This window comes from Pleurodeles waltl, chromosome 1_2, assembly GCF_031143425.1.
Source record: "Pleurodeles waltl isolate 20211129_DDA chromosome 1_2, aPleWal1.hap1.20221129, whole genome shotgun sequence".
NCBI lineage: Eukaryota > Metazoa > Chordata > Amphibia > Caudata > Salamandridae > Pleurodeles > Pleurodeles waltl.
Genome location: NC_090437.1, coordinates 712918278 through 712938353, shown reverse-complemented (window position 1 = coordinate 712938353; position 20076 = coordinate 712918278).

Sequence of the window (20076 nt, the reverse complement as noted above, 5' to 3'; positions counted from 1 at the left end):
AAGTGACTCTCTGGATATACAATCTCACCAAGGGGCAGACTGCAGAGATCACTGTAATAGTTCTCACCTAAATTTTATGCAGGAGTGAGATAAAATTAAGACATGAGATTTCAACTTCCAGATCCACCAAGAAGGCCCAACAAAGTCAAAGCCAATACTGACCAATGGGGAATGGGGTAAGGGAAAAGGATCAGAAGACTTCTAGGGGTGACTGCACAAAACGTCTCACAGAACTTGTCTATGCATCTCTTACAAAGAACAAAGGTAGATAATGTATTAATTAATACATAAAAATCAATACCTAAAAATGTTTTCCCCTAGTCTCTTCCTAGCTGTCTACCACTATACAGTTACGGTATGTACCTGTTAACTTCCCTCACCCGTCTAAGGTGATATGTGGTGCCTATAGTGGCATGGTCATCTAATCTTATATTGCCTTTAAACTACAAATACCCCTGTGTGGTCATCACAGGACTGCAGAGGAGATCAGAAAACAAAAAAGATAAAAAGAACAAACAAATACCACATGTAGACTGTATGCATTACATCGTACACAGTGGAGAAATCAATGATTCATGGCACCAGTATGCCATTCATAAGGTACATAAATGACATTAATCTAAGTTATTGTGAACAAGCAACAATATTTAGTATTTCATCATTGGAAAAACCAGTACATTAAAATAATTATGGCTCTCATTACGACCCTGGTGGTGAGTGATAAAGTGGTGGTAATACTGCCAAATTATGACCATGGCGGTGATAATACCCATAGACAGCCAATGTACCACATCAACCGCCAGGGTGGAAACAACACTCACCACGGCAGTAGCCGCCAACAGCCAGGCAGAAGACAAAGTCCCACCCACCATATTAAGACACACGAATCCGCCACCTTTTCCAGGGCGGTACCAACACCATCAAAAGCCTGGCAGAAACAGAGCTCAGAATTGAAAGGACTCACCATCGGAGACACAGGGAAAAACTACGCCGCCATGGAACCCGAACTGCAAGCCTTCCCGATGATCTGCTATGGTATGCTCCACCTGGAACACCAACACTGACAAAGACGACGACAGTGAGTACAGCCGCCTAGCACACAAGGGAGGGAGGGAGGAAAATGAGAGTGACACACGCACAACACACACCTGACACACACACACACACCTTACACACAACCAGCTGCAGAAATAAACCAATGGTACATGACACATGGCACAATAAAACAAGTACTGACAATGTATTAGCATAGTAAAACCCACCACAAGAACCAAATGTATACAAATGTTCATAAAGGGCAAACGCCCAGTCCAAAGTCATAAGGGCACACAAGGCCACAGGAACACAGTCCAAGGCCCAACTTGTATCCTGAGAGAACACATCAGGGGCATCAGTTTGCAAGTGTGCAGGCACCTCAGTGGGATGGGTGAGGCACCTCAGCCAAATATGGGAACTTCCCCACTGGTTCTGGAGGAGGCTCCATACCCATTTCACTTTACTGGAAAATACAAGGCCACAGTCTCTGAGCTGGGGAACATGCCCACTGGTTCTGGAGGGGGCTCCATGCCCATTTCTCTGTGCTGAGGAGTGCAAGACCACAGTCTCTGAGCTGGGGAACATGCCCACTGGTTCTGGAGGGGGCTCCATGCCCATTTCTCTGTGCTGAGGAGTGCAAGGCCACAGTCTCTGAGCTGGGGAAAATGCCCACTGGTTCTGGAGAGGGCCCCTTGTGCAGCAGTCCCTGGTGGGTGGCCTACATGTCCTCTGCTGGTGGTGATAGCTGCACCGCTCAAGCTGGTGGTGAGGGCTGCTCTGTGGCAACAGGTGATGGTGCCTCTTGGCCTGCCTCTGCCGGTGGAGAGGGCTGCTCTGTGACAACAGGTGATGGTGCCTCCTGGCCTGCCTCTGCTGGTGGTGAGGGCTCTGTGACCACAGGTGGTTTCACCCTCCCAGCTTCTGATGGAGTTGAGGGCTTCATTCCTTCAATGGCAGGAGGTGTGGGCACCTTCCCCTTCTTGGCTGTAGTTGTTGTGGGCTACTTCCCCTTCCTGGCTGTAGGTATTGTGGGCTCTTTCCCCTTCCTGGCTGTAGGTGTTGTGGGCTCGTCCCCTTCCTGGCTTTAGTTGTTTTGGGCTCCTTCCCCTTCCTGGCTGTTGGAGAAGAATCCCTCACAGTCCTGCCTCCACGACTAGGAGGTGCTGCCACTGTACCCGTGGACTGTTTGGCTGAGGTGATGGACTGGCAGTTTGGCACCCTGGTTCTCTGGGCAGGACGAGGAGGAGGGGGAGGGAAGAGGTCAAGTTGGGCAAGGAAAAGCTTCTTAGGGACGATGGAGCAGGAGGAGGGATGGTAGTGGAGGTTGAGGGAGTGGTTGTTGGAGGTGTACGTCTGCTGGACATGGGTACAGGTGCATGGAAAGTGTGCGTGTGTGAGATGAATGGCTGTTAGATGTCTGAGTGCTTGCGTTTGTGTCCTTTGGGGGGGACAGACACAGAGGGAGAGGACACAGGGCACAAGTGGATGGATGTTGTGTAGGTGTCTGCTAGTGAGGTGTGTGTGCTGCTTGGTGTGGTGATGCTGGTGGTGGATGTTGATGTAGTGCATGCAGGTGGGAGAGTGGACGTGACTGGGAGGGAGGGGGGTAGGAGGAGGGGGAGACAGTGGAGGCCGTGGATGTTGTGTCTGCAACTGTATGGTGTTTGCGTGAGTGCTTGTGGGATGAAGTGTGGTGCTTGTGTTTGCCTGTGCCACTCTTGGGTGTTGTCTTGTGTGCATGCTCGTCTGTGTCTGTGTGTCTGGGATGGGTTGGGGTTGAGGAGAATGGGACTGGGAAGTGGTAGTTAGAGGGGGGACGGTAGAAACTGGGACAATGGCTGCCGTCAGAGAGGAGGACAGAGCCTGAATCGATCTCTGTTGGGCCTCCAATCCACAGTGAATGCCCTCCAGGAATGCATTACATTGCTGCATCTGGGATGCCAGCCTCTGGATGGCCTTCACATTGGTTGTTTGCCCTACAGAGATGGATCTCAGGTGGTCAATAGCCTCCTCACTCACGGCAGCAGGGCTCACTGGGGCAGGGCCTGAGGTGCCTGGAACAAAGGAGATGCCCACCCTCCTGGGTGAGTGGGCACGGGCAACTCGCTGAGGGGCTACTGGGAGGGCGGTGCTTATACGGAGGTGGCGGCTGTACCTGCAGCTGGGGTGGTCATAGAGGTGTCCACTACCACCAGGGAGCTTCCATTGGAGGAGGTATCTGAGTTTGTGTTGTCTCCTCCAGTCTCCGCCATGGTGCTCCCTTTGCCCTCTGTCCCACTGGTTCCCTTGGCGTCGGTGGACTCATCCTCCTGGGTCCTGTGGGATGGAGCTCCCTCTGGCGCCGTTGCCCCTGCTCCTCCGCCAGATGATGCTAATGCACACAAGGACAGGATGACAAAACAAGAAAGGGGGGGAGACAAAGGATACACTTGGTCAATGACTGCACCAACACCACTATTGGCATGCACATCACTGTCACACACAGGGAACAGGCGTAAGCACTGTGCATTGCACTACCAGTGATATGGTTAGCCACTAAAGCAAGATGAGGACCACACACCGCTAACTGCAGCACTCCTGGGACCCACGATCCCCTGCCTGAAAAGGACTGCTAACAAGCTAGGTTACCTGTATTTGCCATGCACCATTACCCTTCAGTTGCCCCATGCTGCAATGTTTGGCCGGGCCTTAGGGGCACCCACTAATACACATCCACCACCCGGATACCACCCCACCAGCCAAAATATGTCTTCATACCCACTGTACTCACCCCGTTGTGGCTGCTGTAATGCCCTCAAATGCCCATCCAGCTCAGGGTAGGCCACCACCAGTATGCGGCCCATCAGGGGGGTCAGGGTCCGACGGGTGTACAGGGTGTGGCTAATTGGTAAGCCTTGGTCCCCACCCACTGTATGTTAGTGTATGCCTTTGGTGTCAACCCCATAGGATTGTGTGTGGCTAAATGTTGTTCCTCAATACTTGCAGGTGACTCTGGCTACCCAAACCTATTGTGGCTGCGGACCCCTGTGAAGAATGCCAGGACAAGGGCTGAAGGACGTTATAATGAGGCAAATGGGCAAACCAGACATATCAACGAGAGGCCCTTCGGCCTCCTGAAGGCCAGGTTCAGGTGCCTCCATCTGACAGGTGGATCCCTGTGCTACGCACTCGAGATGGTCTGCCAGATAATAGTGGCATGCTGCATGTTGCACAACCTGGCCCTCAGACGCCATGTACCTTTTCTGCAGGAGGAGGAGACTGGAGATGCCCCTGTGGCAGCAGTGGATCCTGAGGACAGTGAGGATGAGGAGGCTGGGGATGAGGACAACAGAACATCAGTAATCCATGAGTACTTCCAATGACACACAGATGAGACAATGCAGATTAACATTTCTATGACTATTGTTGTATTCTGTGTGGCTGTGGCATGATGGCATTCACTTCCTTTTACTTCTACTTACTGTCACCTATGGTTTGTCATTTCGCAGATGTTGGTGATATAACCACTGTGCACTGATGTGCTGACTATTGCCAGCTACAGGTCATCATATCTATGCTTTCACAATGTACAGTACATTTGCAATGGATTTAACTGTTTCCAAGAATACACATTTTCAACACATGACATACAAGTAGTTGAGTTGTGCCCAAGGGTGTTTATTGTAGTGCTAAGGAATTGAGGGGAAGTGCAATGGAATATGGTGATAATGGAGGAAATTCCAGGGTATTGCTCCAGTCTGTTTTTAGCACAGGTCCAGTGTACAAGGGGCCACAGGAAGGGGAGCAATGGCAGTTCAAAGGGGACAAGGTGTCAGTGTGGGATACAAGGGGGACAATCAGGAGAGTCTTATTTCCTGGTGGTGGTCTTGGCAAGTGTCTCTGGCTTCTGTCTGGGTCGCATCTTCTACAGGGGAAGGGATGCTGGTGGCCTGTGGGTCCTGTGGCGGGGCCTCCTGCCCACTAGCGGAAGTGGAGGACTGGTCGATGGACTGGCTAGTGGTAGGGGCCCGCTGGTGTGCTTTTGCCTCCCTAATGATGTTGGCCATGTCTACCACCACCCCTGCAATGGAGATCAGGGTGGTGTTGATGGCCTGCAAGTCCTTCCTGATCCCGATACTGTCCCTCTTGCAGCCACCTGTTCTCCTGCACGTTGTCTAGGGTCTGGCCCATTGTGTCCTGAGAATGTTGGTAGGCTCCCAGGATCTCGGAGAGCACCTCCTGGAGAGTCGGTTCCCTGGTCCTGTCCTCCCCCTGTCGTACAGCTGTCTTCCCAGTGTCCCTGTTGGCCTGTGCCTCTGTCCCCTGAATGGTGTGCACACTACCACTGACCCCAGGTCCCTGATTGTCTAGGGGGCGAGGTGTTGCCTGGGGTCCCTGAACAGGTGGGCACACTGCTGATGGATCTGTCCTGGGGATAGAGGTGTGGGTATGCTGGGTGGGTGCTATGGTATTGGATCCTGATGGGATAGGCTGTGTGGTGGTCTGTGAGTGGGCTTGGGTGACCGGCTGTCCTGTGGTCACTGATGGGCCAGGTTGGTCATCCGGATCCAGAAGTCCAGAGTTACTGTCATCACTGGGGGCATCTTCTGTTGAGGGACTGGATAGTCGGGGCACCTCCTCTCCATCAACATTGGCTGGGGTACCTGTGGGGGTGTAAGTGATGTATTATGCATCATGTGTATGACATATTGTACATCCCTGGCTTACCCTCTATGGCTGCTGTTGCCCTGCCACCTTTTGTTTGTGTATGGTAATGTATTGTGGGATTGTTAGTTTCCCTATGCTGTGCATGCTTTTGTGATGGGTGTCCCAACAAGTTCAGGTAAGTACTTGGAGTCTTTTTATGGAAACATAAGTAAATGCGCACAAGCGCATTACTTCATTAGCACAAGTTCAGCATTTCTTCTATTTTGTTTTTGCAAGGAATGCAGTAGGAATGCAGAATCCAGGATCACACGAATGAGAAATGACACCAACCGGGGGATGACGAGCAATCCAGCACGAAGAAGGACGACCCGATGGAAAACAGTGTCAAGGAATATATTACCTTGAGCACACCAGGGAGCAGGTAAGGCTATGCGACATCAGGAAGCTGCGGGCCTGAATATCTAAAATGGAAAGCAGCTAACAATGGTGAAGTATGCCGCTTTGTAGACTACACGCCCCACCCCGTCACATAGTAAGGCACCAGCTGATCACACCCACACACCTGACAATCACAACTTGCAACACTTTGAAAATGAGGGGCTTAAATGGTCCCTCTATAGATGCTTGGGACACATACATAGATTCACTTGTAAAGAGGTCAGAAGAGATGCCGCCTTGAGGCTCCCCTCCCTCTGACACTCCCCGTGGACCGCTCATGATCCTGGGGAGGGATAGGATCGGAGGGGCCAAGCCAGGCCGAGCCTCGGTACAATTGGGCCCTAACACAACAAACATGATTGATTGACATGCCCCACTCCCCTGCCACATAAACTAGAGTCTGGAGTGTAACATCTAGAGGAGTCCTCACCCCCCCACCCCCCCTTCGGACTTTCCCCCCTCTCTCTCAACAAAGTAACTAAATAGCAGGAACCCTCCTGGCACCTCAGGAAACTCCAGTTATTGACCCCAACACATTTAGGACTCTCATTACTTAGCTCCACTCAGTTTCACACACATGAAAAAAAGAGGTCTCACTGATACTTGTAAGTCAATAGACCACTGGTCAGTTCGATTAGTTTCCAACATGACAGAAAATTCTCAGTTTTGGTACAAAGTCATCTCTTCTTTCCATGTGAATCCAACAGACTATATCGATTTTGTACATCACTTCTTGCCATCCGCATTCTTCTCACGGTTTAAGACAATTTCAACAGTTCTCATGAGAAAGAACCGGTTTAACAGTATCCACTACTTAGCTTCCAATCTCCAGGTTTGAATCTTATAGAATCAAGGTCATTGAAAACAAATCTTATACAGTGAGCTATGGGACTCTTTACTATTCATGAGTAACAACTTAATGGAAAAATTAATGTTAAAGGAAAATAAATGATTCATCATTTTTACATGACTGCAAATATGAAGTCTTCAGGCCTAGTTATGCTAACACAAAAAATGTAATGCAGTAATATAATTATTAATGAAACACACATACTATGCAAACATATAGGTTCAGCATCAATAATATATGTTCAGCATATGTAAAGCTATTTCATTAATAATTGCAATCTTTGTTAAAGCCTCACATTAAGTATTACAGAGAAGCACATTTATTTTTCTGCACACATAAATTTATAGTAATAAATCACTCTAATCATTATAAATCAACTTCATTTCACTAACATTTACTCTAATGTATAAAATATACTTCAACATCATTTGGATCTTGTTAGCACTTTGTCAATTCTGGTAGGCACAAAGTCCACCACAAAATTATAAATGCGAGCACAAATATGTGTCAGTGCAGTTTTAGCTATGTTAGACTTTTAAAACATGACTATAAGAGTAACCTAAGGCTGATGTCTGGGTCACTAAAAACATTACTAAGTTTTACGCTTCAACACTATCTCAGTGTTAATTAGATGTAAAAGCAAACAAAGATCCAGTTGAAAAAAAAATCAAAGAGCATGTAGTCAAAACACACCCTTCACAAACTAACAAATTCAGGTGCCAGTTGGCGAATGCTTCTCTAGTTAACCACTTCACAAACCAGCATCATCACAATGACCTTCATTAGATAGTTATTAAAGAAATGTTGCCACTAACCATAGGTAGTGACATGATTGAAACTCTGCTTTGTAAAGACCATCGCTGGATTTATATTCTCAACATTATCAAACAAGGATTGATTGAGACTTTTGAATTGGAACCTCTGCTGTCTGTCAGCTTCTAACTGCTTTATCCATTTTCTTCTCCACACCTTTGAATTAGCATTATACACTGCTTCTAAATGGTAACACATTATGCATTCCGTTCTTGTCGTCAGACATTGGCTACTCAAATGAGTCATTTCTAATCTCCATTTATCGTGCCAATCAATTCTCGACCCTAGAGATAATCTTAACCTTCCAAAACATTTGTAGCCTTTTCATTATTACTCAAGAATGCGTTCCATTCAGAAGGAAACTCTATGTTTAGGTAAATGTACTTCTTTTTCATAGGAGCTTGTGGACTCCACTCAGTTGCAAGGCTTTTCCATTTATTACATATATCATGTTGACCTACTTGACTTAGGTTTTCTCTAAAAATAAAGATAAGATGTTTCACATTCAGGCCCATATTTATACTTTTTTAGCGCCGCATTTGCGCCTCTTTTTCATGAAAAACGGCACAAACTTACCAAAATACAATTGTATTTTGCAAGTCTGCGCCGTTTTTTGCATCAAAAAATGACATAAACACAGCGCTACAAAAGTATAAATATGGGCCTCATTGATCAATATGATACATACAGGTAGGGTACCATTTACTGCTATGCACTTAATAATGTTATTTTTCAGTCAGATTTGTCCAGAGAAAAGAAAAGTTATCGCTATAAATAATAAATTCACAAGATTAGGTAAACAATGTTAATGAGGTAGCCCATATTTTTATGTGTTTTTTGAGTTCGAGCATGAATTTACATTTTAATTAATTTGTTTTCAAAACTCCCAGAAGACACATAATTAGAAACTATGCGTACATTTCTTTTAGTTAGGTCTCCGAATCAACAGTTCCATCAAGCTTGGAGCGTAACGCACACTAGTCTTTTCTCAAGCGTGCACGCCACGGCAGTTGTCATTTTGGATGTGACGCTTTAATTAGGCCCATCTCCCCTGGCTTGTGTAAATCGATTAATGTTTTATGCTCATGTTTTTGCATTCCGCAACATTGGCAAAATAGCAGTTTGAAAGGGTCGGAAAAAGTACTCTTTAGAAAGTTGAGATCTGTAAATACAACTGGCTGTTGACTCAATCTGCATTGCAGGACCTGAACATTGTAAGACTGGGCTTAGGTAGCTGGATTGTTTCTACAAATTATTGACAACAGAAGTAGTAAACTCAGTTCAGAAGGACGCCTGGTTTTCACATTAGGATTGTAATAACCATTGATCCCTATTGTCATTTAGATTGTATTTGGAAATGTGCAAGAATGGAACATTTCCTGGCCATTATAACACAAAGTTTCAATTCTATTAAGGACTCGGAGGCAAGGAGTATGACTTTCTTAGTTTAATGATACAACAGCCACATAAACATGTCAACAAAAAACTCTATTTCCCATAACCATAGGAAAAAAATGAAGTTACAAACCAATCAGGCTATGTAGGTGTCTTTAAAAGGTACTGTTCCTGTTCTATTGCCCTCTTTCTTGCTGCGACAGAGCCAACCATGGAACATTTAATTCCTTCTTGGAAGGCTCCATTCCTGTAAATTAGAGAACACTTGTTAACTGTGAGATACCTCATTGGAGAAATAACTACAGAATAAACTCAGAACAAGCAAATCATGCACACTTAACAATGTGACAAACAATCTATTACCTTACTAACTATTGATATGGAAAAGACATACTTACATGCATAATCAGATTCCAGAGCCTGGGTTGATCATGGGCTAATCCTTGTTCTGAGCTTTGAATTGAAACTTTCTGTTACAACAGCTGGGAAATGTTTCATTTTATGTCAGGACCCGGAGGTGAGGATTATGCCAGTTTAAAGCTTATTCACCACCAGAGCCTATGGTGAAGACTGAACCTCTTGAATGTTGAGTCAGAGGACCAGTCCACTGCATTCATAATATTGTCCGAGTGAGCTCTCAGAGCAAAGTCTTTTGAGGCCATCGGTCTTCGGGTCGAGCGTACCTCAAAAATGTTGGTATCAAATCCTGCTTTGTGCATTATTCACTCACCCATCTCGCAATCTTAGGTGATAAAAATGCTCCAAAAGGCCTCCTTAGAGCAATCAACAGTTACTTCTCCCTATGAGGGTAAAGTTCCTCTGTCATGGTCTCATAGGCTTTAATACATCGAACTACACACAAGTTGAGTGAGTCAGGAAAAGCCGGTTAAGAAATGAGGTGCAAATGACATTTTGACCATCGAGCAACATGAAACGTGAGCCCCATCCATTGTGAAGCTTCATCCAGTGATTTCTAAGGCTCTGACATCTGATACCCTTCTGCAAGACATTAAGCACAAAAGAATGGCCAGCTTGGCTGACAACTGTTTATGGCCTAGATACCTGTTACTTGGTCACAAGGAAAGAAGGTATAAGACCTTATTGACATCCTGAAGGATCGAGTATCTAGGTTCTGGAGGAAGAGACAATCTAATGCAGCACAGCAATTTCTCAACCAGAGGATGTTCCCTTACCAGCAGACCCGCAATCATAGTGTGGCCCGCAGATATTGCTGACCTAAATGTACTGACCGACCTATAAGCTAGGCCATCCAAAGCCAAAGAGGCAAGGAAATTCAGGATGTGAACAACGTCCCCCCCAATCCAAACTCCGTTGCAGGCACCAACCCATCTATTGAGATCAGGCAGATCGATATCTCTTGACTGCACCATCTGCCCATGCTCTTGAGAGGAGGTCAGCTGCATCTCTTGAAATGCGAGGGGCTTGCCATCAAGACATGTAATCCTTCACACAATAAGCTGGAGGCTGCCCTTTGTCACCAGGTAATGGAGATTCCTAGAAAGATCGCTTAGGAGATGAGGACTGCAGTGTAGACAGATTGGAGAATCCCAGGAAAGTTTAATCGGAACTGGAAACCATGCTTGTGACTTCTACAACAGGGTGATAACTACAAGATCTGCTCTGTGCATGCGTACATCAGCTGTCAGCCACATGATAATTGCGACGGAGGGAAAGACATAACCCTGTTCATTCGACCAACCCTGGAGAAACGCATTGGTCGCTGCCCCTCCTGGGTCCTGTCTCCAATTGAAGTACCGGGGAAGATGATGGTTGAGTCTGGACGCAAACAAGTTGATTGAGAAACCGTTCCAAAAGGCGGACCGTCTTCAAAACATTAATGGAAACAGTCCCCATTGGCTAGAATCTTGGAGATGTCTAGACTGCCAGTCCACCACTCGATTGGCTGACCCCGGAAGGTGTTTCACTGTCACAGAAACGTGGTCCTCAAGGCAGTGCTCCCAAAAGTCCTTGGCTAGATCCAAGAGGGCTCTGGACCGCATTCCCCTAGTTGATTGATATAGTGGACCATCGCTACATTGTGCATCTTCAGAAGGACACAAGATTGTACTTGATCTCTGGCTTAACATTTGACTCTGAAGGGACCTGCCATTAGCTCCAAACAGTTGATGTGAAGAGACTCTTCCGTAGCAGACCCTCCTCCGTCGGTGGTGAAGTCCCCACAACACGCACCCCAACCGGAACAGGCGGCATCTGACTTAATCACTAGGTCCAGTTGTGAGCCGAAGATGGCACAAGCATTCCAGGCCTCTGTGTGGCTGAGCGACCATTCAAGCGCCTCCTTGCCCTTTTCTGACAGAGGAACGTATTGGGAGTAGGTGAGACCACGGCAGAGATGAGACACTACCAGTCATTGGTGGGCCTGAAAGTGAAGGGGCCTCTGAAAAATGGCCTGAATGGAGGATGGCAATAGGCCAACCACTCTGGAGATCTGATGTATGGAGGTTTGAGGTTTTGTCAGCGTTCTCCTCACCCCATGAGCTATCCTGGCCATCTTCCTGGACTGAAGGGTCAACGTAGTTTCTACTGAATTGATCACAAACCCCAGGAAAGTGATGGAGCGGGAAGGGAGAAACTTGATTTCTGTTGGTTGGTAACAAATGCCAGACACTGAAGCAGATGCACTACCCTCACTGGATGACCTGACAGAGCAGGTGGACATTGATCCATGAGCAGCATATCATTCAGATACACCATCATGTGAATCCCGAACACCCTCAAGTGTTCTATCACCAGCTTGAGAATCTTGGTGAAGTACCAAAGAGCTGAAAACAGGATGAAATGAAGAGAGGTGAATTCTAAAGTTTGTCCTTGCCATTGAAACTGAAGAAACTAGTGATGCGGCGGAAATATTGGTGCAGTGCGGTAAGCGTCCTTGAAGTCCAAATGGGCCATCAAATTGTTGGGCCGGAGAAGCTGAAGGAGTTGGAAGCCCTCCATCTTGAAGTGGCAGTAAACCAACCACTCATTATATTCCCAGAGATTGATCACCAGGCGCTGACCCTCAACTTGCTTCTGGACCAGAAACAGAGTGCTTAGAAACCCTGAGGGATATGGGCTGGAAGAGCAAATTGCCCCTTTTACCAGGAGCTCCTGCACCTCCCGTTGAACAAGTGTAGTCTCCTGTCTGGGTAAAAGAAGAGATGGGGGAGGAAAAAGTTGGACAGGAGATCTGGAGAATTCTATAGGGAATCCTTGCACCATTTGGAGCACTCAGGTGTCTGAAGTAAGAGCCTGCCAGTTGTCTATGGAACTCATCAGTTGAAACCCCCAGATGACTGCAGGGAATGAAAGAAAGACTCACTGTGGGAATTGGGAAAACCTCAGGGTCCGCTGCAGTAGCCTCGGTGATGAAACCGTCCTCTGATGGGGTAGAAACCCTTGAAGCTCGAGGAGTCCTGCCTTTGTCCTTGTTGGGATTGTCCGCCCCTACAGGAGGCAGAATATTGGGAATGGCCATCCAAGCATCCTCTTACCACAGCCAGCCATGGTGAACACATGCACGGCCGGCCTAAGCGCTGGTGGCACCCTGTGCAATAGTGCTTTTTGGCACCTCCCTCACCCCATGACCACCTACTTGGATTCACTCACTACCACCCGGCAAATGTGCCCCTCATCTCTCCATAGCCCCCCTTTCACATACATTCATTTGTTTTAAAGCGCTCGTAAAGGCTGCCTTTACTAATCCACCAAGGTATCCGTATAAAATATAGTTCTGTTCTTTGTAGCAGGCATATTAACCCTCTATGCTGCTTTATGGCGAGTCAAAGCTGACGCTAGACAAGACTCCCATCTCTCCCCCTTGCAGGAAAATTAATCACAAGCGGTATTTTGACAATTTAATTGTGTTCTGAAGGCTGGGCACGAAAGGAACTTTTCCGCAGGTGCTTTTAAATCACAAGTTTCGTAAGTCATTGCTGAGCCCAGCACCCCCTGAGTCTACTAGCCACATACTTGGTTACTTTGTTGCCTGGAGCCCACTTGACAGAGCAGGGATGTATAAGCATCACAGAATCCAAGAGATCTGACTGTGAGCAGCTAGGCTTCCAGGCGGTGGGATCTGACCCGTCGGGGTCTTGGAAATGGGCCTCCAGGACCGGTCGTGTCGGAGGTGCCATCTGATCCCTCTGGGGGAACTCTCTGGGTGCAGTGGCATGGAGGAATTTGGCAAAGTCTTGCTTGGGTACGAGGAGCCAGCTGGGGTTGGCAGCTGTGGGAGCATGTGACTGTTGGCATCTGAAAACGCAATTTTTAAGCTGTAAATGTGTTCAGGTCCACCCCGAGGGCTGCAGGTGCCTGTGCAGGTTCTCGGGGAGGGCCAGAGGCTGATCTTGGAGTTGGGGGGCCGAAGGCCCAGCTGAGTCCTCTCTCGGAGAGAAGTGTTTTAGGCACCATTGCACCATGTCCATGAGTCTCTTCTCCGGGGGGGGGTCATTGCTTCCAAGACTGCGCAAATGATGGAGGAGTCCACTGCATTACAGAACTGCTCTGTGATTGGGAAATATGAAACCTCTTCTTCATAATAGTCCCCAGTATCCTCCATGAGATCTGTGAGTTAGACATACTAGTGGGCTGATATGTATGAGAAAATATAAATATAGGATGGTGGGCACCCACCAGGTGAGAGGGAATTAGGCAAATGGGGAGGGGGGCCAGTAGTGAGAGATTGCCTGCTACCTCTTGGCTAAGTCTCCTTTGAAGGAGATGGGTAGTGTAGCAGGTCACAGGTTTTAAGGGGCTAAAATGGTAAGCTACAGACCTTGTAGGGCGTGAACAATATGTGTAAATGGGGAGTAGGCCCTTCAGACAACTCACCCTTATATTTCAAAGGGCATGTTATTTAGGGGAAATTGGCAACCTGAGCAGTATCCGCCCTTGAGAAGAAGTCACAGCTCCTAACACATTCCTGTCCCATAGGGTATTCCGGCTCCAGGAATATGGGGACCCCCAGATCATTGTGACCGTGGACAGCAGTGCTCAATAATGAAGATTGAAACTGATGCATGCTCCACAGACATACAAAGGAGAACGTCTTGAGTATGACGTGTGAGGGGTGCGCATTCTCTAGCAGTCGGCCGACTAACACGTGCCCTCAGATGAGGGAAAATAACTTATGAGTGGCTGTGAAGGAGCCGCAAGTTGTTCCCGTGGGCACTTAAGTATATGAGGACCAGGCATCTAACAATAAAGTGGAAAACAAACAGAGTTATCAAAGCTCTCGAAATAGATAACATACATTTGCAATGCAACGGGTCTCGCGTTTGCTCGTGTTACAGCTGATAGCGTTGTAAACTCCTAACCCGACTTTTCACTGGTAATGAAACCTATCGGCAAAAGTGCATTTATGTACTAAGCGAAAAAAGTGCAATTAACTGTGTAACAGGGTCGATATTATGTAAAGCGCTCGACTTCTGCCAAGCGAAATTGCGCTGAAAAAAATAGAGAAAAAGTAGTCCACGAGCTGGACAGAAAACAGCGAGCCTTGCATGTTTTCTGTACTTGGTCGATGCGCTCGAGGAGGGCTATCCATCGGAAAAGGCATGACGTATGCATGCCTTCCTCTAATGGAATCAAGCAGATTCTAACAGGCAGGCCCACAAGCCAATGACAAAGACTGACGTGACGTGGACGGGGCTCCGAGCCCTTTTTAATTACTAAAGCGTCTCGCTTAGCGAAACGCATGCGCAAGCACATGCGACGCAGGCTCGACACTCAAAAAGGGACTAGAGTCCTGCCATTTAACTGACATGGGCTGCTAGTAGTGAAAAAAGAAGGCAATAAAAGAGGGACAGCACCTTTTACGAACACTCATGGAGCCTGATTGGTTGTGGACATCTTTGTTTGCAACTTCATTTTATCCCCTGTGGTTATGGGAAATGAAATTTGTATTTACATGTTTATGTGGCTGCTGTATCAATAAACAAAGAAAATAAGAAATAATCCTCACCTCCGAGTCCTGACATAGAATCACTCTGAGAAAGTGGGATGGGCTGCCCGCCGGAACGCAGCTTACAGCCTGACCCTATTCCAAATAAACTGGGTAAAATCCTAGAGGAGATATCAGAATCTACAGAGGCCTTTGAACTCAAAGTCAACAAAGTAGTTCTGGATGTGGCTTCATGCAGATCACTGCAAATTGTCAGACAGAGTGAATGCCAATAAAGAACCATTAAAGTAGATTCAACCAACTTGCACTCCTTCGAAACAACAGTTTCCTGACCTCTTTGAGAAAGTCGGCTGTTGAAATACAGGGCAAAAGACCCAGATGGTCCTTTTAAGATATATAACAGCCTGTATCAATGTTTTCAGATTAGATGTCAGCAGTACAGTACATACGGACCTCCTTCCTGGAGGTTAAGAAAGCACTGAGAGAAACACACCTGCAGTATTCATTTCTGTTTTCAGCCAAATTACAAGTAACGATTGATGGTAAATCTCTGTTTTTCATTGAACCATCAGAAGCATGGGCTGGTTTGAAACATATAAATATGGAACTGATTGAACAGCATTGTCCAATCCTCTCTCACAGAGAAAGAAAAAGAAATGCAGGAAAGGCTGGAATTTACTGGGAGTGTTAAAAGGCTGACCAGATCATAAATGGAGTGAGATAAGGAGGCTACAGTAATGGCTGTGTGCAGATGGCCAAATAGGATCCTCTGATGTGGAAAGCAGCAGAGCATTGGACCATTGTACTTCGAGTCAGAGTTAGTAGAGGATGCTGCTACAGATTACACCCAGACCGGCTGATGATCTGTGCCTCTGGGAGGGAAGGTACCCAGGAAGGGGACAGCCAGGTGCCTGTCATATGCCATAGAGGGGATGAAGAATTTACCTAACTTCTGAAGATACTTCTGAGACTTGTAGATAATTGAAGCCCCAGAAATAGGGTTGGGGAACCTGTATGGGTCAGACATTTCAAAAGGCCAGGATTTACTTAACTACTCCTTCAGTGTAGGGGAGACATGGGCTCGGAGTGCCAAGGAGCTGCAGGTTTAGTTGGCTATTGGGTGCGGCCCATCAGATTGGTGTGATCTTATCTTATAGGCAATATGCTTATTTGGCAAATAAAAGTATTTCAGTTCAGTTGGAAGGCTGGGATTGCTCTCTTCTTTGGGGTGAGGGTGTTGGGTTATATCAATTGTATTTTATGTTTTATTTTGGGTATCCTGATGATGGGGTTGCCTTTGTGAGTAGCAAAGGGTTGGACATATAGACAGGTGCCCACTCATGGAGGTCATTGTGGCAGATGGTCATAAGTGGCTTAAAGGAATCAGGACACAAGGCAGAATAAAAACAATGTCATAGTTCTGAAGGATGTTGGGTTCGACAATCAAAAGGCATAACCTCAATGCATATCTGAGAGAGCAAGTTCACATACAGTGTTTCTCCAAGAAACACACCTACTAAACTTGAATTTACCTGATTACAGGAGGGGTCTGGTATATGCCATAGCTTATTTCTTCCTCACCAGGGGAGCATTATTTGTACTAGGTCCAGTGTTCCTTTCTCAGCTACACAGAACCTCATAGAAAAGAAAAGTAGTGTTGTATTGTCTTGAAAATGAGTTGGTTGTGCAGGGCAATTTGTTTGTATTTATGCACCTAACCAAGACCACTTATTCTTTATAGCATTATAAAATGAACTATGGGGGGGAGACACCTGCGTTTTTGGTCCTCGGCTCAGCAGCCATCTAGAGAAACCTAGCAAACCAAGACATTTCTGAAAACTAGATACCTGAGAGAGTTCAGGGACTTGTGACTTGCGTGGATACCCCAGTGTTTTCTTACCCAGAATCCTCAGAAAACCTCAAATTTAGCTAAAAAATCAAATTTTTGCTACATTTCTGTGTGGGCTCACTGCACCAACACATATTTCCTACCACCCAACATTCCCCTCAGTCTCCTGATAAAAATTATACCTCACTTGTGTAGGTGGGCCAAGTGCCTGTGACAGTGAAGAGCCAAAAACATGTTGAAATTGAGGGGGAACCAAAGCGGGTCCAAAGGGCAGTTTGAGACAAACGTTTTTAGGCTGACTAGTGGGGCAGAATCTTTATTGGTATAGATGCAACAATGCTGGGTGGTAGGAAAGTTGGAGGTTTGCAGGGTATTGTGGGTTGGAATTTGGTACAGGTGCATGTGAAGCACACCATCCTGGACTCACCCAGATGTTTAATTTTCAGATGTGTCTAGGTCTCGTAGATTTTTCTACATGGCAGCGTCCCAAAGTCCAAAAAGTGCAGCCCTCACAATTCCAAGTGGGAAGATTTTGAGAGTTAGACAAGCTCTCATGGCTCAAGTGTAAAACCAAAAACCAAAATAATCAAATGTCCTCTTGCTTGCCGTTGGGATAAGATCTTTTATGTGTGCGGGGAGGAAGCTGAAAGACTGATACCCCCTTTAGTTGGGGTGGGGGCATAACCATGCCCATACTGCCTGGCATCTAGTAGGCTTTCTGAACAACTCTACCCCATTAATTTGGGGGTGAGGGTATGGCCATACCCCCACCCTCTTTGTTTGGAAAAAATTCTTCCCTGGCCTCTGCTGGGCTTTCTGCCCCCTTGGGGGCAGATGGGCCTTACAAAAATAGGCCAATCTGCCCCCAAGGGGGGCAGAAATGGCCAACAGTAATCTGCCCCCCCATGGGGAGTGACCCTTGTCCAAGGGGCTGTCCCCTCAAAAAAACACACACAAACCAGTCCCTGGTGCCTAGTGGTTTCTGACCCTCTTGGGGACAGATCCGGCTAATTAAAATAGGCAAATGGCCTAAAATAAATTTGCCCCCCCCAGGGGAGCTACTCTTGCTTAAGGGGTCGCTCCCTTTGCGTGAAACTGAAATAAAAAACAAATCCCCGGTGTCTAGTGGTTTCTGCCCCCCTTGGGGCAGATTGGCCTAAGACAAATAGTCCAATCTGCCCCCAAAGGGGGGGCAGAAATGGCCTAAAAACTATTTGCCCCAGGGGAGCGACCCTTGCCTAAGGGGTCGCTCCCCAAATGTAAAAAATGAAAAAAATATATATCCCTGATGTCTAGTGGGTTCTGCGCCCCCTGGGGGTAGATCGGCCTCACTAAAATAGGCCGATCTGCCCTCAGGGGGCAGGAAAGGCCTAATAATAAAATACCCCCCAGGGTAGGGACCCTTGCCAACATAAAATAAACAAAGATCCATGGTGTTTAGTGCGCATTTCTGCAACCCAATCACTTCATTATTGGGCTGCAGAAATGCTCAAAGAGACATGAGAGGAAAGGCCTTTCCTTCCATTTCATGCCTCTCTGGCTGTTCCCTTCCCAATCGGAAAAGAAATGCTCTGCATTTCTCTTCCGATCGCGCTGGAAGCTGAGTTTCCAGCGTGATGGGGCGGCGTCTGACGAGGTCATCGTGCGATCGTGTGTTAATGTCCTCAGACGTCACTGGGGGGGAAGGGCAGGGGTGGAAGAGGAAGCGATTCCCCTTCCATCTCTGCCCATGGGAGGGGGGCGGGAGGCCCTCGAGGGGAGCGCAAGTGCTTCTCCGAGGGCCGGGTGCAGGATGTAACAATTACGTCCTGGGCATCCGAGCAGTGCTGCCCAGGTAAACCTAGTTCAAGGCATTTCGACTGTTCTTTATTGCTCTTGGTCAGGATCGCCCTGTTTTTGTTTAAGTTGATATGTTTAAGATAGTATTAAATCTCGTCCCTCCATCGTTTTAATGATGTTGCTATATTTGAATGTAGGACACATATGGTAAACATTTAACGACCTTCTGGGTTTTCCAGCCAAATCTATCTTTAAAAGGAGAAGCCAAACAAAATGACTTATTTTCTCATCACCCATCACTACATAAAATGACATAAGGGCAACCTGCACTCTTCCCATTCCAGGACATACTTAATGGCAGCTGCAACACTGATGCCCAGCGGGAGCACTGCTGGTGTGCCAAAGGCATGCAAAGTCAAGCCCGTCTGCTCTCGCCCGTGCCTACACCAAGAACCCTGGTCCATTCAGCAGTACTCGGCAGCACTCCTTAAGACACTAGAAACCGGACACCTTTCCCTCAACTGCTGTTGTACCACACCTCACACCGCTATGGGAGCTTCCACCTGCACCCACTGTTGGTTCTTCAGCACTTGCTCTCTCACAATCCCCCACCCAAATAACAACAATGCCCTCAACACGCCTTTCCACTACACACCCACCAACAACATCTACGCCCCTACCTCTAACATATGCTAGAGCAAACCTGCACATCAGCGCCCACTCACATGCATGCTTCGTAACACACGATCACTCAGCACATTACTGAAATATGTGATCTACTGAGTAGCAACGTACCAGACATCCTCTTGATCAGAGAGCTGGCTCAACCCCTCATTGGCTTCCTACATTGTCTTAGCAATCTCACCCGGCTACAAGATCACTCAACAGGATGGCCTTCATAATCCAGGAGATTCACAAGGAATCTATCAAATGTACACCATTCACAGAGAATGCCACTCCATTCATGGAACACCTGCACTTCAAGCTACAAATATATGAAAAACTCACCTTGAACAGAACCCTCACCTACTGACCACCTGGAGCTCGAGACACCTTTACCAACCTCATCAGCAACTTCATTGCTCCGTTCACTATCGACTCCACAGCCTACATTCTCCTCTGTGATCTTAACTTTCACCTGGAAGACCAAAACAACCCATGCTCCACAGCACTCTCGAAAGCTTGAGCAACATCGTATGCATTCAACTCAACCCAGAACCTACACAGAACAGGACACACACTGACTCCATCTTCTCCACAAGCAATAGCTTCAAATACAACTCCACCACACCACTCACATGGACCAACCAGTCCATCATCCACTTCCAAATCAACACACCTCAA